General features: G+C 44.3%; 1 protein-coding gene across 4 annotated transcripts in view; it reads right to left on the bottom strand.

The window, feature by feature from the left end:
* The window catches only part of LOC132388659 (NACHT, LRR and PYD domains-containing protein 3-like), a 68,503-nt gene extending 44,632 nt beyond the window's left edge, over positions 1-23,871 (bottom strand). Inside the window, exons 1-3 of one of the 4 annotated variants that reach the window (XM_059961033.1) lie at positions 23,733-23,871; positions 20,001-20,169; positions 4,515-4,622 (exon numbers count right to left, since the gene is read on the bottom strand). The gene's annotated coding sequence lies outside the window, so the exon portion shown is untranslated. Of the gene's footprint in view, positions 1-1,314; positions 1,458-4,514; positions 4,623-20,000; positions 20,170-23,732 lie in introns of those variants that run through there. The other 3 variants (XM_059961032.1, XM_059961035.1, XM_059961034.1) reach the window with 3 other exon arrangements.
* Between the last annotated feature and the right edge of the window lie 2,689 nt (positions 23,872-26,560).

The raw sequence follows: 26,560 nt of genomic DNA, 5'->3' as shown, positions 1-26,560 counted from the left end.
CAACACCGATTCCTGGAAAACTCAGTGAGATAGAATGTGCAAGATAACACTTCACAATGAGTCAAATGTTACAGGTAACTTTACTGATATACTGTACATCATTGAGGTGGGTACACACGGGCTGGAGAGAGGTTGCACAAGATGTGAGTGAATGAGGAGATGGAGCCATGTGAGTGAGGGATCAAGGACAGTCACTGGTGGTTATTCAGCGATACACGGGCACTGAATAAAACGTTAGAAAAAGATACTAAAATGACAAGCCTAGATCAAACAACAATAACTTTGGCTTAGGCACATTGCCCCTCCCCAGACCTTATCAAAACGCCATATAAAGTGTCCCATCCCGGCACATAACGCCTTCATAAGGCTACCATCTACCCTTGACTGCAAGGAACTGCAGGAAACTGTGGGCACCGCTGAGGACATAACGGGAACCAGACTCCCCTCCCTGGACTGTGACTGCACTTCCCATTGCATCCGTAAAGCAGGCAGTATCAAAGATCCTCATAACCCTCGCTATTCTCTCTTCTCAGCCGGATGGAAGATGTTAAAATAACATTGAAAACACATAGCACCAGACTCCAGGAAACCATTCAGGCTGCTGTTGTAAGCACATTGAATGTTCCCCGGTGATAAGTTGGACTCTTGATCCCACAGTCTAACTCGATGTACACTGTACACTTCTGACAAGCCCAGATAACTGGAAAAAGCTTATTTCTTGCATTTAATGGGGTTATAAAACAGAAAACACTGACTGCGCTTCGGCAAGTCGGAACAGTGGCATGGATTCAACAAAAATAAATACAACGATGGCCACCCAGAACGAGAGGCCGTGAGAGATCTGGATCTCACTGCCTTGTCTGAACGGGTGAAAGATGGATCTACTCAGACAGATGGAGCAGTGTCCCGAAAGTGCGATTACTCGGGTTAACCTTCTCTGTCTGCAAGAACACAACAGGTGGAAGGGCCGCTTCCCGCGCCCTGGAATGATGTAAAACAATTGTAGACACCGGCTATCGATCCAGGTGAAGGTTTGACCGATGCGGGGCCGGGTGACGAAGGTAATGTTCCCGGGATAAACCTCAGTGGATGAGTGCGGTCTCGGTATCACCACCCCATCTCGCTCCCAGGACCAGGGCAAGAGGGGCTGAGCGGCGGCTCATCTCAGTCGGTATGTTGTGAAGGTCCCACAAGTCAGACCGACCCCGGCAGGTTCTGTCCAGCAAGCGCAGAGAGGCCGCCAGATCGGGGAAGTTAACTGGGTGCATTACCTTACATCAGACGTCCACACTGGGGACCAGCCTCAGTACTCACCGATGAGAACTTGTTTTCACGCCCGGACAGTGAACCCTCCCCCGGATTCCCGACTCTGGGGGTGATGGTCGTCTCCTAATCCGGATCCTACAAACGACCCGCCGCCGCCGCCGACCCGCTTCAACACAGAACTGAAGGGAAGTCTGGACTGTAATCTATATCATCAGAGCTGGGGGCGGAGCCTCGGAAACAAGGCAGATCTGCGGTAAAATGGGAGCGGGGAAAGGACTCTCGTGACTTACACATACATGTACGTCCGTGAAATTTCGCAAGATTTTGCAATTTTCTCGGTCAGCTGAGATTCTAACAACAAAACTTTCTTAAGAATACAGCATGCGAATACATCACAGATCTTGTAGGTAAGTTTAGATATACTGTTACGTATTCAGGCAACAATAAATGTATGAGTTCGGCAAGGGTTTTTATAACAAACAACACGTTTATTAAACACAGAAAACAAACCCCCCAAAAGTAAACAAACACCAACGTAACCGGAAATCAACTGCTGTGCGGCAGCTCAAACGGTTCTTAAAGCGATATTGCAAAAACAGTTCTTTAAAGTGGTATTGCCAAAAGTTCGAAATGCTCACAGTCCATTTAAAAGGAGAGACTTTATAAGACGATTTAAATTCTCTTTCACGTCGCTTTGCTTCGATCCCCGGCGTCGAACCTTTCCCACGAAGAGTTTACGAAACGGAACGGCTTAAAGGCACTGAACTTTCCTTCCACACTATCCTCAATCCTTTCTGTTATTCCCAGGGATTAACACGAGAATAGTCAACGAAATCCTTCCCAATAAGGATCAAACAAAGGCCGAACCCGTTTCACCGTAGAAATCGATTCTCCTCGATCTTTAACTCCCGAACTCCGATCTTCACTCTCCACTGATTCTCAACCTAGCAGAATTGTAAAGAACCTGCTGGCAATGACCTTTTAAACTTTAGGCATTAGATAAAACTTCATCTTTCAACTAAACTGCGTTATCACAGTAAATCACGCAGTAGCATGAAGTCAACTTGGCAAATCCAGCCACGAACTGCCCGTCCTCACAGGGTGGGGTCTTCCTTTTATAACCTGAAAAAAAACCTGTCACTTGATCTCTGCTGGCGGGAAAATGACGTCAATCCACCATCACAAGACCATTACCTCAAGTCCAGTATAGCTTCAACCCCAGTCACGTGACAAAGGTACCACTGTCATGTACCACAAGTACGTAACAATACAAACATGACAGATTGTACCGCAGTCGACTGAGCACACATCCTTCAGGTGTGCCTGTGTTAACTCTCAGCGAGCAAGAAGTAGTTTTTACTGATCTGTATTGACTGTGAACTCCCGCCGAGGGAACTGCGGATCCGTTTGCAGAGAGAGGAGCGGAGCCCGTCTGAATCTTGTTGATTCGTACTGAGCGGATGATGGTGTGAAACGCCGAGTTCCATCGGGAACAGCAGCCTGAGGTGTTGTTGCTGTTTGTGTGGGGTTGTTTCGGAGTGGAGAGCCGGTGGGAGTGTATCACTGAGACTGGAATCCCCGTCAAGCAATGATTAAATCCGACCAGTGTCTATTTTTAGAATCATCGGTCCGTCCGTGATTTTCAAACTCCTGCAACCCTTCGATATTTCCAACAACTACTCTGTTTGTTCCTGTCTCCTCTACTCAGTTAAATTGTCGGCATGTTTTGTTTCTCTGTTCCTGCTAGTTCTGTTCTCCTCAAATCTGTCTGTCCTTAACCATTCATGATCCCACGTAACAAACCTGCAGAAAACAAGGGAGCGGATTGCGTGCAACGGGAGGGGGGGGGAGATGCGCAAGTCCGCACAGGAAATGCACAGACACCTTTATGACCCCTGGGACACGAGGAGCCTGTGGCGAGGACACACACCAGAACGGATTGCAAGTGGCCTCCATTCCTCACAGGCTGAATGCTTCCTGTGCACAATTTAACCAATTCAATGTCGTGCCGCTGAGGTGAGGCCTCCTCCCTTCCAGAGGAACAGACACTCAGTCTGGCCGGAGCCGAGGTGAGGAGGACGCTACCCAGGGGAAACCCACGCAAACCCGCAGAGCCGGACAATTTACCCGGGCAGGGGCAAAGGGACCATACTTCCCGGGTAACAGAAGTCACCCCTCCACCCCACCACTCCCCAGGGACGGATTAACCTAGTAGCAGAAGTAGCAGATGCGACCCGCCCTCACTAAATGCTTGCAAGCTGCAGCCTGGTGAAATCGGCATCTCACCGTATTCTCACCACTGTCAGAGTGAGTTTTGGGTCGACGATTCATTTACACTTAAGTAAATGACTTCAGCCATCTGTTTTTGACAAAGTACTGTGGATTGAGTTCCTGCATTTCCGACAAACTGTGAACGCAGTTTCATTCTGATATTAAAGTCGTGCACTTTGTTTTGGGGAACTTCCTTTGATTCTGAGAGCAAACTGAGACTGACAGTGCCAGCTCCCGGTAGCAACCCGTTCTCAAACACACTCTCAGCCAATCAGCGAGTACTGCTGGGAGAATCATGCTCTCATTGGCTGAGTGGTGTCAGTGGGCGGGACGATGTGCGTTCGAAGCGGTCTGCGGAGAGGCCGGAGATTGGGAGCTGCACTTCGGTTGAAGGCTGCAATACCGGACGGGGTCTAGTTGCGCATCTATTTGTCACTCATGGTTACCAACTGCGGTGGAGAATGCTCATTTTCAAAACAGAAAAGCATTAAAAATGAACTAAGGAGCACCATGGGTCAAAACAGATTGAACAATCTCACACCAATGAGTATTGAACATGAACTTCTGCGTGAAATAGACATTTCCAGTAAGATCGACAAACTTGCTCATGCCAAATCTAGAAAATCTAACTTTTAAATTGTAGTTTTGTTACTTTTGACATTTGAAATTGATACCTGCATGTAAGTAATACTATTACTGAATTGCGGGACATTTGTCGTATTATCTGGCTGTATAGCAAATGAAAAAAATTCAATTACTTTACTGTGCAAGTAAATAATTTATGTTTTAATACGTATGTGCATGTTTTTAAATTTAGGGCACCTTTGTAGCATATGCTACAGGACCCGCACTAGCTTAATCCCGCCCCGCCGCTGCTCCTCTGGGTTGTAGAAACATAAAAGCATAGAAAACCTAAATAAAATGCAGGCCCTTCGGCCCACAGTGCTGTGCCGAACATGACACTACATTAGAATTACCTCGGTTTTACCCACAGCCATCTACATTTCTAAGCTCCGTGGCGCCATCCCGGAGTTAAAAGATTCCACCACCGCGGTCGGCAGCCCATTCCACTCACTCACCGCTCTCTGTGTAAAAAAAAACACATACCGCTGACATCTCCTCTGTACCTACTTCCAAACACCTAAAAATATGCTCTCTTGTGCTAGCCATTTTAGCCCTGGGAGAAAAAGCCTTTGACTATCCACACGAACAATAGCCATATAACAATTACAGCACGGAAACAGGCCATCTCGGCCTCCTAGTCCGTGCCAAACGCTTACTCTCACCTAGTCCCACCAACAGGCACTTAGCCCATAACCCTCTATTCCTCTCCTGTCCATATACCTATCCAATTTTAAATGACAATATGCAACCTGCCTTTACCACTTCTACTGGAAGCTCGTTCCACACAGCTACCACTCTCTGAGTAAAGAAGTTCCCCCTCGTGTTACTCCTAAACTTTTGCCCCCGAATTCTCAACTCGTCCTCTTGTTTGAATCTCCTCTACACTCAATGGAAAAAGCCTATCCACGTCAAATCTGTCTAACCCCTCATAATTTTAAATACCTCTATCAAGTTCCCCCTCAATCTTCTACGCTCCAAAGAATAAAGACCTAACATGTTCAGCCTTTCCCTGTAACTTAGGTGCTGAAACCCAGGAAACATTCTGGTAAATCTTCTCTGTACTCTCTTTATTTTGTTGACATATTTTCTATAATTCGGTGACCAGAACTGTAAACAGTTCTCCAAATTAAGCCTGACCAATGCCTTGTACAATTTTAACATTACATCCCAACTCCTATACTCAATGCTCTGATTTCTAAAGGCCAGAATACCAAAAGCTTTCTTCATCAACCTATCCACATGAGATTCTACCTTCAGGGAACTGCACCATTATTCCTAGGTCATTCTTCTACAGCATTCCTCAATAACTGTCAATATCTTGTACGCCTCTATCCGTTCGCCTCTCATCCTCGGTTATCCGGACTCTGTACTCAGTCCGCCGCTATCCAAACTGCTGTCTGATGTCAACACTGCCAGACTCAGCTCAATCAACATCATCAGGTTCTGTGATGATATTGCAGTGGTCGGTATCATCAGCAACAATGGTGAATCAGCACACGGAGAGGAGGTTGAGAGGTTTGTCAAATGGTGCGAGAACAACTGCACGAGTGTCAGCGTGGAGACGAGAAAGCGAAGCGATGTTGGGGGACCAAGAAGGCAGAGATCGACCACTTTCCATTGATCATCAATGGTTCTGCTCTGGAGAGGGTGGAGAGGATGATGTTCTTTGGTGTGCACATAACAAACGATCTAACCTGGACCCACAACACCTCCACACAAGTCAAGAGGCCACAGCAGCGTATACTGGAGCACCATGGAGAGCGTCATGTCCGGCGCCATCTTTGTATGGTACGGAAGCTGCAAGGCATCGAACCACAAGACAATACAGGGGAGAGTAAAAACATCCGAGAGGTTGATCGGTGTCTCACTCGGCCCTGTTTGTGACACTTTCCGAGAGCGTTGCAGACGAAGGGGCCAAAGCATTGTTGACAATCCCTACCAGCCAACCCATGATCTCTTTGACACACGGCGGTCAGGATGAAGGTGCATGCATATTAGCACTAGGAATGCCGGGTAATAACTTCTTCCCTCGGGTTGAGAGACTAATGAATATCCCACCACCACTGAGGTCTCGTCACTTGACAGCGAGCTGGTTACTAAATGTTTACTGTTTCCCAGTGCTGGGCTTTACTGCACGCACTTTGTATTCCATTAACCGGATTATAGTACAATATATTGGTTTGTCTGTTGTGTGTGATATAGGATTTTTGGTTGCACCAGGGTCCTGAGGAAGGTTCTATCGCTTGCGTGGAGAAATTTGGTCAGCTGGGCTGGGTGAATTCGTTTGCGGGAGTATAGCTTCCGTGTTTGTGTTGCGTAATGTCTGGATCAGTATAAAACCCTGATGGCGCCCTCTAACGTCGACAAAATACTACGTCGAACTGCCCACTGGCCTTCAGCGGTACACCACGAGGCCACGTGACTATAGTGTTTTTTTTTCCCTCAGCTTGTTCAGAACAATACCAAATAATTAAATGTTTACAAACCACACCCGTTAGAATCAACCATAAGGATTGTAAGCGAGGGCGTTTCTCTCCGGAGGGACTGCTCTCCATGTCACGTAAATAAAGAGTCTCCTAACGAGAACCCAGGTCCCAGTCTTGTGTGGAAAGGAAAATCCCTGACAATCTGGCGGCGAGGATTGGATCCCTGTGTACGGGATCCAGCTGAACCCCGACAGAGTAATTGGCCCCTCGGACAGGAATCTCATCCCTGCCTGTAAGACTTCCCTGAGAGACGGGAATCAAGATCAGGACCAGGGCGAGGCGGGAGTAAGGCCGCCCCTGACCGGCCGGTGCCCAGTTCCTGAGCTCTGGTAAGAACAAGAATGAAACTGGGAGAGGAGATCAGACCTAATTGACGATATATTTCTGTTAAATTTAAGGGGAACCTGGTATCTGTATATCTTAATCAGCTGATTACGAAGCACAGTTAGCATAGGAAATAGAACGTAGAATACTAATAACTGGAATAAACGATGATAGAAATACATGTTAAAATGGGAAACGAGGCCAGTAAGTCTTGGTCAAGCGAACTAGAAAAGAACAAAGGACGCCCCGGTGAACGGCACCCTGCTGATCCGAACACGGAGACCCCAGTGAATAAGGACACGGAGGGGAAGATTGCAAAATATAAGAACACAGAACAATTATTGTGGGACACGTTAACTCCATCGGGTTCGTCCGCCTATAAGGTTTGGTTGAAAACAGGGGACAACAGGTACCCAGCTACCTTTTCTAGTGATTTACGTGTTGGATCAGGTAGATTGGCCCAATGGAGTCTCTTTCGGTTTGGTAAAATTCGGATATCGGAAGGAAGAATCTGAGAATGGGCGTGGGGATCCTAATTGGGAACTGACTTACATGGTTTTCTGAATGGGAAGAGGTGGAAAGCGGCACCGGCGCCCAAAGGTAAAGACCAAGAAATGGGAGAATAATAGTCCAATGGCAGATTCTAACGTCAGTCCGAAGCCCCATTGGGAGGTCTGTAAACTCAGCTGGCGCCTCCGCCGCCCTATGACTCCCCATAAATAGTATCGAGATTATAGAAATGGCAGCGGGATTGCCACAATAAAGACCCCAGAACGGATAGCTAGCCCAGGGTGTGACGGAACCAGATGTTCGCTGGCCTGGTATGGAACCCTGCCCCCTTGCCCTATTCTTCCGGAGCCTACGGGCGGGAACGGACGCTCTGTTCACAGAAGGTCGAGTTTCCACCAGGCAGGGGAGAGGGACCTCTCAAATCCCATGGATAATAGTGGATGATACCCCTAATTTAAAACCCTGGACCACGGCTGACGTTCGCAGTCCGATCAGCGACGCCCCGGATCCACTAAAAACCTGTAGCTTTTCATAATTAGCTCACTCGGAACTGTCAAATGTTTAACCCGCTGCCTGGAGATTTACGGGCGCTCCTCCGTATCATATACGGAACTTCCTGGACTGGGAGGAGACCAACTTCTCGCTGCCAAGACTACTCCCGAGAGAGACTGGCCAGCGTCAGTCGGAGAGGAAGCCCGACGGGCTATGGAAAGGAGGGTACGCGAACTTAAAGCCCCTATCCTTGCCACAGGGATTAACACAAAAATATCAACATCACACAATAAAAAAAAACAAATTCAAGAGAACTAAAGCAGAAAATGTCAACAGAAACCAGGAACTATCCAAAACATTCCAGGAACCTGCAAAATTTTTATTCAATCTGATTACTCACGCAGGCGCCATCTAGTGGCGCGCATCGTTCACCAAAATCTCTCTTTAAAATAAAATTCACGAAAGATACCAGACTTTATTCTAAATACATTTCTGAACAATTTTAGGGTCAGAGTCCTACAATTATTTTACGACCAATGCATTAATAGAGATAGTGCGATACATCATACACGTCCGGATATAATCGTAAGTCCCTTGGAAGATGATAAGATGATATTGATATTGTTGATAAGGAAATGACATTGAACGACTATTTTGTGCCGGTCTGCAAGGTGCAGGACACGTCTAATATGCCAATCTGGGATGTTATGAACGAAATCGGAGGTGAGGACCTCGATAAAATCATTGTCACTAAAGAGAGAGTGATGTGAAAACGAGGGCCTGAAGGTAGCTAAGTCCCTTGGTCCTGAAGCGATGCATCCCAGGGTGTTGTAGGAATTGTCGGAGGTTATAGTAGACGCGTTGGTAATCATTTATCAAAACTCTCTAAACTCTGGGCAGGTCCCGGCGGATTGGAGGACAACAAATGTCACGCCACTTCTTAAAAAAGGCTGTAGGTAAAAGACGGGCAATTATAGGCCAGTCAGCTTAACCTCTGTAGTCAGGTTAATGCTTGAAACTGTCATTAATTTAGAAATAGCGAAACATTTAGAAAGGAGTGGTTCGATTAGACAGACGCAGCATGGATTCAGAAAGGACAGTTCCTGTTTGACAAATTTACTGGAGTTCTTTGAGGACATAATGAGTGCAGTGGATAGAGGGGAAGTCTTGGATGTCGTATACTTGGATTTCCAGAAGCCGTTCGATAAGGTGTCCCACAAGAGACTTATAAATGAGATTCGGATGCGTAGAGTCGGAGCAAGTATATTGTCATGGATAGCGGATTGGCTAACCAACAGAAGGCAGAGAGTTGGTATAAATCGGTGTTTCTCCGGTTGGGACTCTGTGGTGAGTGGGGTGCCGCGGTGGTCGGAGCTGGGACCGCAGCTGTTTACCATTTACATTGATGACTTGGAAGAGGGGACTGAACGTAGCGTAGCAAAATTTGCTGATGAGACTAAACTGAGTGGAAAAGCAAGTTGTACAGAGGATGTGGAGAGTCTACAGATGGATATAGACATGTCAAGTGAGTGGGCCAAGATCTGGCAGATGGAATACAAAGTGCTAAATGCGAGATAATCCACTTTGGAAGAAATAATAGAAGAACAGATATTTATTTAATGGTGAAAGTTTGCAGCATGCTGTTGTGTAAAGGGACTTGGGAGTGCCTGTCCATGAATCGCAAAATGTGGGCTTGCAGGTACAACATGTAATTAAGAAGGCAAATGGAACATTGGCCTCTATCGCTAGAGGGATTGAATTCAAGAGCAGGGGGGTGCTGCTGTAAATATACAGGGTACTGGCGAGACTGCTCCTGGAGTAATGTGTGCAGTTCTGGTCTCCATACTTGAGGAAGGATATACTGGCTTTAGAGGCGGTGCAGAGGAGGTACACAGGGTTGAAACCAGGGATGAAGAGATTAACCTATGAGGAGAAATTGAGTTGCTTGGGACTATACTCACTGAAGTTCAGATAACGAGAGGGGAATTATAGAAACATGCAAAATTTTGAAAAGGATAGATAAGATAGAAGCAAAGAGTTTACATTGGTACATGAGACTAGATCTAGGGGACATTGTCTCAACATTCAGGGGAGAAGATTTAAGACAGAGATGAGGCGAAACTGTTTTCCCCAGAATATGGTGAATCTGTGGAATTCTTTGCCCAGGGAAGCATGTTTCTTCACTAAATATATTTATGAAACAGTTAGATAGATTTTGACATTGTAGGGGAATTAAGGCAGGTGATGGAGCTGAGTTTACACGCAGATCAGCTATGAACTTATTGAATGGCGGTACAGGCTCGATGGTCCGGATGGCCAAAGCCTGCTCCTATTTCTTATGTTCTGACAACACAGTCGCATATCTTCTCTGAACTCTTTTAACTTTAACCGAGCCTTTTCAAACGTTGTGGCTAAAACCATACTTTGTACTGTAAACACAGTATCAGCAACGACTTATACAGCGGCCCCACAGTAGTTAACACAAGTCTTTACAGTTCTTACGACCCGGTTTCAATTCCGGCCGCTGCCTGTAAGAGTTTGCAGGTTCTCACAGTGATCGCATATCGCATGGGTCTCCTCCGGGCCCTCCAGTTGCACCACCGCTCCCGCCGTCCCCCCAACCACACATGCATACAGGTTTAAGATGGACAGGTGGGCAGTTTAATTGGTCATTATAAATTGTCCTGTAATAAGACTCGGATTAAATCGGGGGACTTAATGGGCCAGCGCGACTCGCTGTATCTCAATTAAAATAAAATAATGTCCCAACTCCTGCACTCAGTACCCTAACTGTTGAAGGATGGCTTGGGAAAGACCTCTTCACCAGCCGGTGTCACCGCATTGAGCGAACTGGGCACTTAACCTTCTCGGCCCCTCTGTTCTCTTGCAATCTCAGACCATTAACTGCTTGTTGCAACATTCAGAATGAAACTGAAGAGCACTAGGAAAACCAATGTACCAGAAGTTTGATGTTACCCGCATCCTTCAGGAATATGCCGAATAAACATGGTGAAGAGAAATCCAGAAGAACTATGGATAAAAGTAAGGTGCATTATACAAGAGGTGCCAACAAAAAGTATTGCAAACAGGAAGAAGACCAGGAAAACAAAATGACTTTCCGTGGAGGTTGAGCAGCGAAGAGAAGTGAAGGCCAATGAAGGTTGCAATAAATACATCCAACTGAACACAAGGTTCGAGACGATAGGAAGGAGAGAAAAAGAAACTTACTTAAAGGAACGATGCAAATAAGCTGAAGAAGCCAACAATTTTTTTTAAATAGATCTATTCAAGAATATTAGACAAATCGAAGGACCATTTAATGCAAAAATGAGTATCGTAAAAGACAAGAAAGAGAAGGACCTTACGGAAGCAGAAGACATCAAAAAGTGATAACTGACCATTTAGAAATAAATGATACGTTTAGAGAATTTTCCTCTAAAATTTTTAGCTCTGATTCTCCGAAAGATAATACTGTAATGAATAATTTCTTAGATCAATTAAATATCCCTACATTTTCTGATGATAACCGAGAACACCTATTCAACTATCCACCTATTTCTAAATAGGAAATTGCCGAGGCAGTATGTTCATTGCACTCTGAGAAGGCTCCGGGTCCTGACTGTTTTTCTGGAGAATTTTATAAGGCTGTTTGCACATTGCTTACATCTCATTTATAGTTAGTCCTCTCGGACTCCTTTAAATTGGGTAGTTTACCACAATCTTTTTATGAAGATTCTATTTCGCTTATTCTTAAAAAGAATAAGAACCCAACCAAATGTGCGTCATAGAGACCTATCTCCGTACTTAATGTTGACACAAATATCCTATTCAAAGTTCTGGCTCGTACGATTGAAAATATTTTACCATCTGTTATATTTGACGATAAGAATGGATTTATTAAAAATCTATATTTCCATTTTAATATTCGTCGTTTATGAATGTTATTTATTCACCTTCTAAAGACACATTGGAATGTGTGATATCCTTAGACGCTGAGAAAGCCTTCGATCGGGTTGAATGGAATTATTCATTTAAAACCTTAGGAAAATTTAATTTTGGGTCCGATTTTATTCAAAGGATTAAATTATTTATCTCCCTCTGCTTGGGTCCTTACTAACTCTCAGAATTCCAAACCATTTAAACTTCAACATGGAACTAGACAAGGTTGTTCCTTGAGCCCTTTGAATCTTGATCTGGCTTTAAAACTCTCAGCTATTGCTTTCAGAGAATCCAATGATATCACTGGCATTTTAAGGAGAGGTATCACTCACGATGTTTCTCTTTATGCTGAAGACCTTTTCCTTTATATTGCTAATGTTGAGACTTCATTACCTTCCATACTTTTCTGCTCTTTTAGTCAGTTTTCAGGATATAAACTAAATTTTCGTAAGACTGAGCTTTTCCCTTTGAATAATTTGGTAGAAATTGATACTAACAGTCCCTTTAGTATTGCAAGAAATCAATTCACTTATTTCGGCGTAGCATTTACTAAGAATCTTACTTAGAGGGTTTTTTTTTTTTACCTTGCTGAATTATGTAAAAAGGGTACTCTCAAAATGGTTGCCCCTTTCAGTATCGTTGATTGGCCGAATTAATTCTACTAAATTGAATAACTTGTCTAAATGTTCATGCTTTTGAAGCCTTAGCTGTTTTTATTCCTAAATCTTTATTTTTTTTATCCTCTTGATATTATCATGTATATGGAGAAGTAAATATTTTCGACTAAATAAAGTTCATTTTCTAAAAATTAAAAAAGAATGGAGGTTTAGCTTTACCAAATATTACGTTTAATTACTGGGCAATCAATATGCAGAATCTTACGTTTTGGTTATATTATATTAACCGAGAGAACAGGCTGGTTTGGGTTTATTTAGAAGCTGACTCTGTTAATACATTTTCTATCATCTCTCTTCTCGGATTCTCAATTCCATTATTTTTAAGTAAACTAACTGATAGTTTTGTAGTTAAACATACTTTGAGGTGTTGGATACAATATTTTGGTTTGTTGAGATTTTCTCTTTCAAGTCCCATTTTTATAACTATTTTTAAATCTTCTATGACTGTTGTAATGTTGAAAGTTTGCGATAGACTGGGTATTAAATGCTTCCAGGATTTATTTGTTGGAGCATGTCTCTTTTCGTTTGAGCAGTTGTCAGCTAAATATAACTTACCAAAAACCCACATTTTTCAACATTTACAGATTAGTGACTTTCTGCGATCTCAATTACATACATTTCCTGAAAGTCCTGATACGAATTTATTACGTGTAATGTTTAATTTGAAACCTTTTCATAATGGATCAATATCTAATATTTATGGTTTGTTGTTGGGAACGAAAGACTTTGCTATAGACAAAATTAAACATCTCAGGGAACAAGATTTACAGATTATAATTTCTGAGGAAACTTGAAATGAAATTTTAAAATTGGTTAATACCTCATCGTTTTGTGCCCGTCACTCCCTCTTACAATTTAATGTGGTCCATAGAGCCCACATGACAAAAGATAAGCTGCCTCGTTTCAATTCGTATATATCTACCCATTGTGACAGAATTGTGTCACAATGGAGAGGCTTCATTAATTCATCTGTTCTGGACACGCCCGAGTCTTGTAAAATACTGGAAGAAAGTATTTCAAACCTTTTCTGTACTTTTTAAAGTAAATTATAAACCAAACCATTTGACTGTCTTATTCAGTATTGTTGGAGAAAAGATATTATCTTGGAGACACCCGATTTGCACATTTTGGCTTTTATTTCTCTTATAGCGAGGAGGGCGTTGTTACTAAGTTGGATAGATGTTGCTCTGCCTACTCATGCTCAATGTCATGTTTAAATTTAGAGAAGATTTGGTGTTCAATTTCTGAATCAAGACAAGACTTTCTCACATTGTGGGGAACTTTTTAAAATTATTATCAAAATCTTTGATTTGTTATCGAGTACAGATGTTGGCTAATAATATGTTTTACTATATGATAAGGATTTTTTTTTCCTTTTTCCTTTCTTTACCAAACAGCTATTTTGGTAGTGGGTTTAGATATTTTTTGATTATAAAATTATATCTTTTCAATATTAACATTCAATTTAATTTACTTGAGTATGGGGTAATGAGACTGTAAGCGTGATTCTAATATATTGTAATTGACATATGATATATATCCTCCTGTACTCTGTATTCTCTTTTGTAAGAAATCAATAAAAATATTTTAAAAAATAGAGATGGCAGGAAAACACCAAATTGTACAGGAGATATCCCAACAGCGAAGACACCTGCAATGACTCCCTCATCGCCTCGAGCCAGACATTCTGGAAGTGTAGTCAAATGGGCGATGGAAAACATTGTCAATAATAAGGCTGCAGGATGTGACAGGAGTCCAGTTGAATTGTTTAAAATTTTAAAGGGTGATGGTATAAGAGTGTTGCATGAAATTTGACCTTAGATCTGGCAAACCTAATAATGCCCTTTAGACTGGGGGGTGGGGGGGGGGGGAGTTTTTTATCCCAATTCCCAAGAACGGAAATATAAAGGAATGTTCAAATTACCGAATAATTTCACTAATTTCACTAATTTCACATGATAGCAAGATAATGCTAAAGATAATGCAAGCAGGCCTCCAGCAATATATGGAACGAGAACTGCCGGATGTGCAAGCTGGTTTTAGAACAGGCAGAGGCACCAGAGACCAAATTGCAAACATACGCTGTATAATAGAGAAATCGAGAGAATTCCAGGAAGGTACTTATCTATGTTTTAATTACTACTCTAAAACCTTTGACATTGTGGACCATAATAAACTGTGGCAAGTCCTTAATGATATAGGGATAACTAAACATCTGATCTTATGAGAAACTTGTATGAAGATCAAGAAGCAACAGTTAGAACTGACCACGGAACAACAATCTGGTTCAAGAGTGGGAAAAGAGAGCGATAACGCTGCATACTGTCACCCTGCGTATTTAATCTATATGCTGAACACATCACGAGGAGCAGTGTCCCGAGGGTGCGATTACTCTGTTTAACCCTCCGTCTGCAAGGACACAATGTACCGAACGTCCGCTTCCAGTGTGCTGGAAATATGTAAAACAATTATCGACCCCAGACATCGATCCAGGTGAAGACTAGATCCACTACCGGGCTGAGTGATGGAGGTAAAGTTCCCCAGGTACAACTTAACGGATGGGCTTAGTCCTGACATCGCTCCTGGGACCAGAACACCAGGGGCTGAGCGGCAGTTCATGTCAGACGGTTTTGTGTGAAGGTCCCATAACCAGAACGACCACAACAGGTTGTATCCAGGAAGTGGGACGAGGCCGCCAGTTCGAGGAAATTTATGGGACTCACTTCCTAACATCAGGTTCCCCCCTGCCCCAGTAGTCACCGATGGGAAATTGTCAGTCGCGTTCACCCCGAGTGACCAGCCTCAATACTGACCGATGAGAACTTGATCAATTTGTCCCGCAGACAGTGATCGGTTCACTGGCTCCCAGTCGACGATCCCCTTCAACACAGAACGGAAAGAAAACCCCAGCCCATCCGGAGACTGTGAGAGTGGGGGCGGGGCCTCGGAAGTGAAAACCTCAGATGCTGCAGATCTGCATTTGAAATGAGAGCGAGAACCTGGATTATGTGACGGGTGGAGGGTCTCCCGTCTGAACTGGCGACTACGTTCCTAGCCCCTCACACACTGCCCGACCGACCTGCCGCATTTTACACGTTATTTCATATTTACACCAGTTACATTTTTAATTTTTCCCTCTGTATCTTCCCGTCCCCATTGCTCCACCTCCCGGTTCTCAGAGTTACGGGCTCGATTCCCATCCCGGTCCGACGTAAAATTCCCACCCGAACAGGAATTGTGCAGGTTTCATTGGAATCACACTATTTTCTATCCACATCCATCCGGAGCTTCACTGGACAAGAACACTGAAACATCAAGTGAGAATCCGCTGGAGGTGGTCATTTAGCCCCTCAAACCATCAACAAGATGATGGCTGCTCTCCCATCTCAGGCAAATGTTTCTGCCCGATCCTCATTTCCTTGATCCCTTCAGTCTCCACACATTTGCCAGTCTCTGTTTTACGTGAGGATGATCATTGAGTCTTCACCGCCCTCTGTGGTGGGGTTTTTCAGACATTCACCACCCTCAGAGTGGAGGCATTTCCTCTCATCTCAGTCCATCCCCTTTTTCAGAGACTGGGCCAGATGGACTGCATCCCAGCTCACTAGGTTTTTTAATCCTCCATGGAATTAATTTCCATCTTCTGCAGCCCCGTGTTGTCCCAACCACTCACCTTCCACTCATGTCATTATTTCCACCTTCCCACCTCCCCCTCACCTGGATCCACCTCTCACTCCCCAGCTCTTGCCCCATCCCCACCCCTCACCTCTTTTCTCTGACTATTTCCCGTCCACTCTCAGTCCAGAGGGAGGGTCTCGGCCCGAAATGTTGACGGTCCATTTCCCTCCACAGATGCTGCCCGACCCACTGAGTTCCTCCGGCAGTTTGTTCTTTGGTCTGTATAACCCGTGTTAGTATGGGGAGCGGGATTTTACACCATATTCCAGGTACAATCTCAACAAAGTCCAAATAATCGTTAAAGTCATTTTCACTCTTATACCTAATAACTCTTACAATAAATACAATGTCAAGACAAGTCACTTTTATTGTCATTGCGACCATAACTGCTGGTACAGTACATAGTAAAAATGAGACAACGTTTTTCAGGACCATGGTGTTAATTACAAAAACTAGACTGAACTACGTAAAAAAACAACACATAGCAGAAAAAAAAACAAACACAACAACGACACCAGACTACAGACCTACACAGGACTGCATAAAGTGCACAAAAACAGTGCAGGCATTACAATAAATAATAAACAGGACAATAGGGCAAGGTGTCAGTCCAGGTGCTGGCTATTGAGGAGTCTGATAGCTTGGGGGAAGAAACTGTTACATAGTCTGGTCATGAGAGCCTGAATGCTTCGGAGCCTTTTCCCACACCTTCTACCCAATGTACCTTCTACCTCCCTCCCTACCCACTGCACCTCAGTCCCTCACCATTAAACACACAGTTTTTGTTTCTCCTACAGAACTGGGTGATCTCACACTGGGCTCCAGCTGACCTGTTGCTCCCACTCACTCCTTTTGCCTCCGTCTGCCTGAAACCTCTCGACAAAAGACACAGAACATTGAACAGTACAGTACCTGAACATGCCCTTCGGCCCAAAATGTTTTGCTCAGCTAATTAAATTAGGAATCAAATGGCCAAATAATCCCTTCTGCTGACATAATGTCCACAGCTTCCTCACATCCAGGTGCTGATTTAAATATCTCTTAATATTGTGTCTGCCAGAACCATCACCCCGGGCAGCACATCATAGCAACCCTCCACTCTGTCTGGTAAAAACACTTGTACCTCACATCTCCTTTCAAACTAGCCGCTCTCACATCAAATACATGGCCTTTTGTATTAGACATTTACAACCAGGATAAAAAAATATTGTCTGTCTTCTCTATCTATGCCTCTCATAATTTTATACACCTCCATCATCTCACCCTAGCCTATATCACTCCAGAGAAAACAACCCAAGTTGTTATAGCTCATGCCCTCGAATCCAGGCAATATCCTGGTAAGCCTTTTCTGCACGCTCTCCAGGGACATTGACATCCTCCCTGGAATGAGGCAGCCAGAAATGTATGAAATACTCCAGATGTGGCCAAACTCACGTTTCATGAAGCTGCAACATAACTTCCTGAATTTTGAATGCTATATCATGACTAATAAAGGCAAGCATGTCATTTGCCTTCTTAACCAGCCTGTCAATCTGTGTAGCCACTTTCAGGGGGCGATGAACTTGGGACTCCAAGATCCCTCTGTTCATCGACACTGTTAAGGTCTTGTACTTGACACTGTAGTATCTCTATCATTGGCCTAGCGAGCTGCCAAGATGATCATCACTAATCAAATCTCACAGAGATTTCTCAGGTCCTGTTGAATTTATTGCCAAGTGCACAAGTACGGGAAGGTACAGGTACAAAGAGACACCGATTTGTGGCAGCATCACAGGCAAGTACATTCAGATAACACACGGAACACAAATTATACGATTCTCTGTCAGTAACAATCCGTAAATATAAGTTTTATATCATTAACAATATGGAAACAAAAATGTATCAATAATCATAAATATACATTCTCTGTCATTAACATTATACAAATATACATTTTTTCCAAGAGCTGACTTGGAAATGTTTAATTTGGTCCCTCAGCCAAATTGTTGACACAGTTTGGGAACAACTGAGCTCCAAGCACTGGTCGCTAAAACACCAAATGGGACATCCTGTAGGGCCAAGAAGGGTCTGGTTATTCTTTCTCTTTAAACACAGGACCAGGAACAGGCCACTTGGCCCATCATGTCCATCCTGTAATTTAATAATACCCAACACCAGTCCATCCTTGCTCCCATCACCAATCCAATCTACTTTGCCCAGACCATTAGCCCCACTTGCAGGTCAACAGTCTGCCAGCAATTGTCCCCCAAAGTGGTGAATATCTCTGCTCGCCACCACCATGGCCTCAGACATTTCCACAGACGAGCCCCCTTGTCCCTTGTGTCATTGCTTCACACCAATGGGAAGAGAGTAATTCCTCTGTTGACTGTGGGGTGGGGTGGGTGGGTCAGACCATTGTTACCTGAGCCAGTAAAGTTCAACTGTTTCTGCGCCAGTGTGATGTAAGGAATTGCACACGCGATGTCAGATCCCAATGTGGGGAACCCACACATGACATCAGGTATGTGGGGGTGCAGAGTGACAGCACATGTGGGTGAGAACTTGTTTTCAAAAGTTGTTTACTGGACATTTTTAATGATTTCATGGGGATAATGAAGAAAGCATAACAGATGTCATCGCTGAACCCAGTGTTGTGTGAGGAAAAGTCCCCTGCCACATGCCCGGATTTGCCATGTTGTTGACGGAGTGGGCAGCATGGCCATTTTCTTGAATTGGGTCACAAAACCCCAAATGTTTCTGGGGAGGACTTTCCAGGGTGATCTGGTTTGGGTGGTTCAGCCAGTGCAGTAATCTACTGTTTACTATTTTCATAAACAATGGCTTGACTGATGTAAACCGGATTCGGCTGCAGTGTAAACACAGGAGTCTTTGTCTCCTGGTAAACCAAACACCCTGACAATGAGAACCACAGATACCCCTTCCTGTAAGTCAGTGTATCATTCAAACAGCTGTTTGCTGAGAGGAATGGTCATTGAAGTTCTCCCAGATATAGTTGAATAGAGTTGAAGTGGAGTTCAGGGGTGTCACATTAAAAGGACAGGTCAGCCAGACCCTCTGTTTGGTCCATCTGACTAACCTTCCTGAACATTGTGTTTGTGACAGAGCCCCAGAGTCTGGGAACAGCTGAATGGCAGGAAGCAGGGGGTGATGCTGAGGGCAAACACGAGGAAATCTACAGATGCTGGAAATTCAAACACACACAAAAGGCTGGTAGAACACAGCAGGCCAGGCAACATCTATAAGGAGAAGCACTGTGGACGTTTCAGCCCGAGACCCTTCATCTCCTGTCCTGACGAATGGTCTCGGCCTGAAACGTTGACAGTGCTTCTCCTTTTTGATGCTGACTGGCCTGCTGTCTTCCACCAGCATTTTGTGTGTGTTGTTGAGAAAAGCTCAAGCAAGTTTGCAGCAAGTAATTTCAAAGTATTTTTTATTTGGAAAGATATTAAGTATAAACTCTCCCCTTCGTTTCCATCTCCCCACTCAGAAGTGACCAAAAGCTGCTTCACAGGATGGAAGACCTTGAAATGAACAAACACTGAGGGAATGTGAGTGAATTTAAAGAGCTGGGATACTGACAGCACATCACCAGAGCTGGAGTGATTGCAACTGTTCTGACAGAGGCATAACTGGTACTTTTGGGCACATTCGGTCTCACTCCAACTATATCCTACCTTCCTTTGTACAGGTATGTAATGTCTAAAGGACCAGTGTTTGAGTAAAGGAGACTCACCAAACTTTCTCCTGACTGAATTACTGGAGTCTCCGAGTCAGATGGGTTCTCTCCAGTTGATGATCTCCGTCCTCGGGCTGGTTCACTTGTTGCTGTTCCCTCGTCTTCAGTCGTGGTTTGCTTCCAGTTGTGGGCTTTTCTTCCAATAAATCTCTCACCACAGGTCTAACTTTAACATGAAAGATAATGAAGTATGTTAACAATACAAAGGAGGTCAAAACATTTCTGCTCACTGAAATCTAAAGATTGAAGACAAATATAATGATCTGAATGTTCCTAAATAAAAACTCACTGAAAGACATAAGTCACAGGAACCGAATGAGGTGATTTTATCCATCGAGTCTGCTCCACCATTCAACCATGGCTGATTTTATTCCAAAACAATATTCCTGCCTTCCTCCTGTAACCCTGAAGCTCAACTCAAGTCAAGTCATTTTTATTGTCATTTCGACCACAACTGCTGGCACTGTACATAGCAAAAATGAGACAACGTTTTTCCAGAACATGGTGTTACAGGACACAGTACAAAATCTAGATGGAACTACGTAAAAAAAACAACACAAAGAGAAAAAAAAAAACACACACAAACAACAACTACACTAGACTACTGACCTACACAGGACTGCATAAAGTGCAGGCATTACAATAAATAATAAACAGGGCAATAGGACAGTAAGGTGTCAGTCCAGGCTCTGGGTATTGAGGAGTCTGATAGCTTGGGGGAAGAAACTGTTACATAGTCTGGTCATGAGAGCCCAAATGCTTCGGTGCCCTTTCCCAGATGGCAGGAGGGAGAAGAGTTTGTATGAGGGGTGTGTCGGGTCCGTCATAATGCTGCTTGCTTTGTGGATGCAGCGTGTAGTGTAAATGTCCGTTACGGTGGGAAGAGAGACCCCAATGATCTTCTCAGCTGACCTCATTATCCGCTGGAGGGTCTTGCGATCCAAGATGGTGCAATTTCGAACCAGGCAATGATGCAGCTGCTCCAATACTCTCAATACAACCCCTGTAGAATGTGATGAGGATGGGGGGTGGGAGATGGACATTCCTCAGTCTTCACAGAAAGTAGAGACGCTGATGTGTTTTCTTTGCTAGGGAGCTGGTGTTGAGGGACCAGGTGAGATTCTCCGCCAGGTGAACACCAAGAAATTTGGTGCTCTTTATGATCTCTACTGAGGAGCTGTTGATGTTCAGTGGAGAGTGGTTGCTCCATGTCCTCCTGAAGTCAACAACCATCTTTTTTGTTTTGTTCGTATTCAGAGACAGGTTGCTGGCTCTGCACCAGTCCGTTAACCGCTGCACCTCCTCTCTGTAAGCTGACTCATCGTTCTTGCTAATGAGACCCACCATGGTCCTGTCACTGGCGAACTTGGTGATGTGGTTCGAGCTGTGTGTTGCAGCACAGTCGTGGGTCAGCAGAGTGAACAGCAGTGGACTGAGAAGGCAACCCCGGGGAGCCCCTGTGCTCAGTGTGCTGGTGTTGTAGATGCTGCTCCCGATCCGGACTGACTGAGGTCTCCCAGTCAGGAAGTCTAGGATCCAGTTGCAGAGGGAGGTGTTCAGACCCAGTAGTCACAGCTTTCCAATCAGTTTCTGGGGGATGATTGTGTTGAATGTTGAACTGAAGTCTATGAACAGCGTCCGAACGCATGTGTCTTTTTTGTCCAGGTTGGTTAGGGCCAGGTGGAGGCTGGTTGCAATGGCGTCATCTGTTCAGCAGTTGGTACGGTATGCAAGCTGCAGGGGGTCCAGTGAGGGGGGCAGCAGGGTCTTGATATGCCTCATGACGAGCCTCTCAAAACACTTCATGATGATGGATGTAAGTGCAACAGGGCGGTAGTAATTTAGTCAGGACGCTGAAGACATCTTCGGCATGGGAACGATGGTGGCGGCCTTGAAGCAAGTTGGAACGGTGGCGCCGCTCAGGGAGATGTTGAAGATGTCAGTGAGAACATCTGCTAGTTGGTCTGCACATCCTCTGAGCATCCTCATTCTCTCCTCAGATTATCACTCATTGCCTCCAAAGGAACCCCAAAAACAAACAACTGAGACCAGACCAGAAACACTCTGTCAACAGCTGATGAGCCCGAGCAGCCCGATCCCCAGATCCACTTCACCAAGGCCACAATCTGTGATCGGGTCACACAGCTGAACGTGACACTTACCGACCCCAGAATCCTCACACATCCTCCCCACATCAGGGATTCCCCCACAACCAATGTCCAGCAACCCGAGACTTCTGATTCATTATGGAAGGAGGAACATTCAGCCCCAGCTACAGAAGTACTGACCTGGTCAAATCCCAAATACTGACTATTCCATCTTCCCGGAGTCTACACCCCAGGTATACAGTCCAAACACCAATTTTCAGAGGACTCCCTTACTGCCGGTAACATGTGTCCGCCATTCAGAGTTCAAAGGCTGACACTCCTGCATCAACCGATGGCAGAATGGGAACCTGATAAACCTCTGACTGGGCCAGATATCGGGCTGGAAAACCTGGGCGTGGGTCACCAGCGGGCGCGGGTCACCAGCAGGCAGGGATACGTTTCACATTGTCTCCACCAGCTAAACTGAAAGCATTTTATCATTATCCGATTGTTAAATGAGAATTTGCCCAGTACAATTTGCCGTCGCATTTCCTGTAGGCTAACAGGAACAACAGGCTTTTCATTTCAAATTGAAATTAAATGCTGGAAACTCGGTACATCAGATTGGATCTATGGAAAGAGAAACTGTGGAAGACTCACTATCAGAATTGACGCTGCCCGATCTGCTGAACGGTTTCAGCATTTTCTCTTTTGACTTTAAATGATGCACAACTATTGACTGATTACAAGATGTTTGTGACGGCCTGAACGAAGTTGCACAAATTTAAGTCCCACATTCATTAGTTTTCTCTGCATTCCAACACAGGGTTAATGCATTCGACACAGTGAATGCTCACAACATCCTCCCCACCCACTATCAGTCTGTTACATCTGCTCCCGAGGCCACTAACTCTCAATGAGAGGAAGTGACCAGAGAGCGATAAAACTGTGCTCCACTCCCTGCAGATCCTGTGGCTGTTCCTGGCAACAGGGAATTTGCCTCTCCAAACATGACCAAAACAGGAAATATCGGACTCAACTTTAAATACTGGGAGTTTCCGTCTGGCAAAGATTAACACAGCGGCCGTTTGGTAACTTTGAAACTAAAATTGTAGTGACTGCCTTTATCCTCCCTCATTCTGCATTAAATAAATCCTCTGGCAGTTCCAGGTAACAAACACTGATTTCAGAAATAACTCCGTGAGGCAAAAGACTTCACAATGAAGGCAACGGTAGAAGAGAGATTGTCGACATTTATCATCGAGGTGGTGGGATACAGGCTGGACAGAGGTTGAACAAGATGGGCAGGGATTAAGCAGATGGAACGGGGGGGGGGGGGGGAGCAGGGATCAAGGACGATCACTGATGGCCCTCCGGCAATACACAGATACAGCATTAACAGTACACACTACTATGTGCTAAAATGACAAGATAGAGCAACAGGAACTTTGGCATTTACCCTTCTCCCTGAACCAACTTTTATCAACACATCGTAGAAAATATCCCCAGGTTCGAGGTGAAGGTCTCACAACCCGGACAGACCCCGGTAGGTTTTGTTCAGGAAGCGGGGTGAGACCGCGAGTTCGGGGAAGTTACTGGGACTCACTGCCCAGCATCGGTCGGGACCGAACTCAATACTCACCGCATGGATCTTGTCGGTCCCGCTCCGCAGAGAATGATCCGACCGGCCCCCGCGGCTCGCCGCCCGAGGGGGCGAGGACCCTCTCCCGATCCGGATCCCGTGGACAATCCACCGCTCCAGACCCGCTTCAACACAAAGAAAAAAAAATCACTGCCCAGCCCGGGAATGTGAGCATGCGCAGTGTGCTTATTGCGTCATCAGAGCGTGGGCGGGGCCTCGGAGACAAATCCGCAGATGCTGCCGATTCAAGTCAAGTCACTCTTATTGTCATTTCGACCATAACTGCTGGTACAGTACACAGTAAAAATGAGACAACGTGTTTTTTTTTCCAAGACCATGGTGTTACATGACAGAGTACAAAAACTGGACTGAACCACATAAAAAATAACACAGAAAAGAAAAAAAAACTACACCAGACCACAGACCTACCCAGGACTGCATAAAGTGCACAAAACAGTGCAGGCATTTCAATAAATAATAAGCAAGACAATAGGGCAGTAAGGTGAATGTCCAGGCTCTGTGTATTGAGGAGTCCGATAGCTTGCGGGAAGAAACAGTTACATAGTCTGGTTGTGAGAGCCCGAATGCTTCAGTGCCTTTTCCCAGAGGGAAGGAGGGAGAAGTGATTGTATGCGGGGTGCGTGGGGTCCTTCATGATGCTGTTTGCTTTGCGGATGCCGCGTGTTGGGTAAATGTCCGTGATGGCGGGAAGAGAGGCCCCGATGATCATCTCAGCTGACCTCACTATCTGTTGCAGGGTCTTGCTATCCGAGATGTTGCAATTTCCGAACCAGGCAGTGATGCAGCTGCTCAGGATGCTCTCAATACAACCCCTGTAGAATGTGATGAGGATGGGGGGGGGGGAGATGGACTTTCCACGGCCTTTGCAGAAAGTAAAGACGCTGCTGGGCTTTCTTTGCTATGGAGCTGCTGTTGAGGGACCAGGTGAGATTCTCCGCCAGGTGAACACCAAGAAATCTGGTGCTCTTAAAGATCTCCAGCGAGGAGCCGTCGATGTTCAGCGGGGAGTGGTCGCTCCGTGTCTTCCTGAAGTCAACAACCATCTCTTTTGTTTTGTCTGCACCAGACCGTTAGCCACTGCACCTCCTCTCTGTAAGCTGACTCGTCGTTCTTGCTGATGAGACACACCACGGTTGTGTCATTGGCGAACTTGATGATGTGGTTCGAGCTGTGAGTTGCAGCACAGTCGTGGGTCAGTAGAGTGAACAACAGTGGACTGAGCACGCAATCCTGGGGAGCCCCCGTGCTCAGTGTGATGGTGTTGGAGCGGCTGATCCCGATCCGGATTGACTTAGGTCTCCCAGTCAGGAAGTCTAGTGGACTGAACCATAAGAGAAAGAGAGAGACTGGAAAAGCTGATCGCTTCAGTTATTCGCAGCTGAGGCTTGGAACTCTCCTATGCCCACAAGAGTGGGTTGATCATCGGTACACGGAACCACAACGAATGTGTGTGGCTGTCACTTCGCATAATCCATAGGAGTGGCGTTTGGAATACATTGTGTTAACCCTTGCCTGGGTATGTTGTGTGGTAACCCCTGGAAGACGGTATTCCGTGACAGGTCACTTTCGCTGTAAACTGGTATGTGGACGGATTCAACGAATAAGAACATCGTCGACGGTTATTTTGATGTAACGGTCTTTTCTATACGTTTCATTCTGGATTACAAATATCTCTCTATTTGTTGTGTGCTAATCCGTCCACATACAAGTTTTTATATATTTTTCAAAATATACCTATCTTTTTAACTAAAAAAATTTCGATCAAATTGACTCACTTATTTCTTCCTTTATTTGGAACAATAAGAGACCAAGAATTAATAAGTATCATTTACACAAATCTGAAGAAGATGGTGGACTTGCACTTCCTAATTTAAGAGTATTATTGGGCTGTGAACATTAGACAATTCTGTTTTTGGTTATATTGTCTTGATAAGAACCAAAATCCATTATGGGTTGATTTGGAATTAAAAGCAGTTAAATAATTTCATTTAACTTCAATATTAGGAGCTCCATTACTTTTACATCTCTCTAAAATTCCAAATTTAAATCTTTACCCGGTTATTAAACAATCCCTACGGATTTGGGTTCAGTTTCGTTTCTTTAAAAAATTTAAACAATTTAAGATGACTAGTTCTTTACATCGAAATTTCTTATTTATACCTTCAACAACTGACCCCATTTTTCTCCTATGGAAAAATAAAGGGATCCATTCTTTTACAGATTTATTTTGTGATGGTCCATTATGATCTTTGAAGAGTTCATTAACAAATTTTCTCTCGCTCATACACATTTTTTTGCAATATGTTCAGTTTAGACTTTTTTACAACAATATTTACCTAAGATTCCATGTTTACAAGAATCTGATTTGTTGGATACAATTTTGAAAGTGAATCCCTTCGTGAAAGGTTCCATTGGCAGAATTTATAATTTATTTTTGTTACAAAACGAGAACCTATCACTAAAGATTAAACAAGATTGGGAGAGAGAACTTATTATGACCTTTGTTAATGAAGATTGGCTTCGAGTTTTGAAAAACATAAATTCTTCTTCTATATGTGCCAACCATTGTTTAAGTCAATGTAAAACTAGTCATCGTTATTATTTAACAAAGGAGAGACTATCTAAAATATTTCCTAGTATAGACAATTGCTGAGATAGATGTAGAACTGAAGTAGCTACTTTGTCACATATGTTCTGGTCATGTTCTTCATTAAAATAGTTCTGGAAATCTTTATTTTCTACAAGTTCTACAGCTCAGAAAATAAATTTACAACCTAATAGATTGACTGGTCTATTTGGAATAGTTC

This window comes from Hypanus sabinus, unplaced genomic scaffold, assembly GCF_030144855.1.
Source record: "Hypanus sabinus isolate sHypSab1 unplaced genomic scaffold, sHypSab1.hap1 scaffold_375, whole genome shotgun sequence".
NCBI lineage: Eukaryota > Metazoa > Chordata > Chondrichthyes > Myliobatiformes > Dasyatidae > Hypanus > Hypanus sabinus.
The sequence above is the reverse complement of the archived record's forward strand: the minus strand, read 5'-3'. Positions and strand labels throughout refer to the sequence as shown.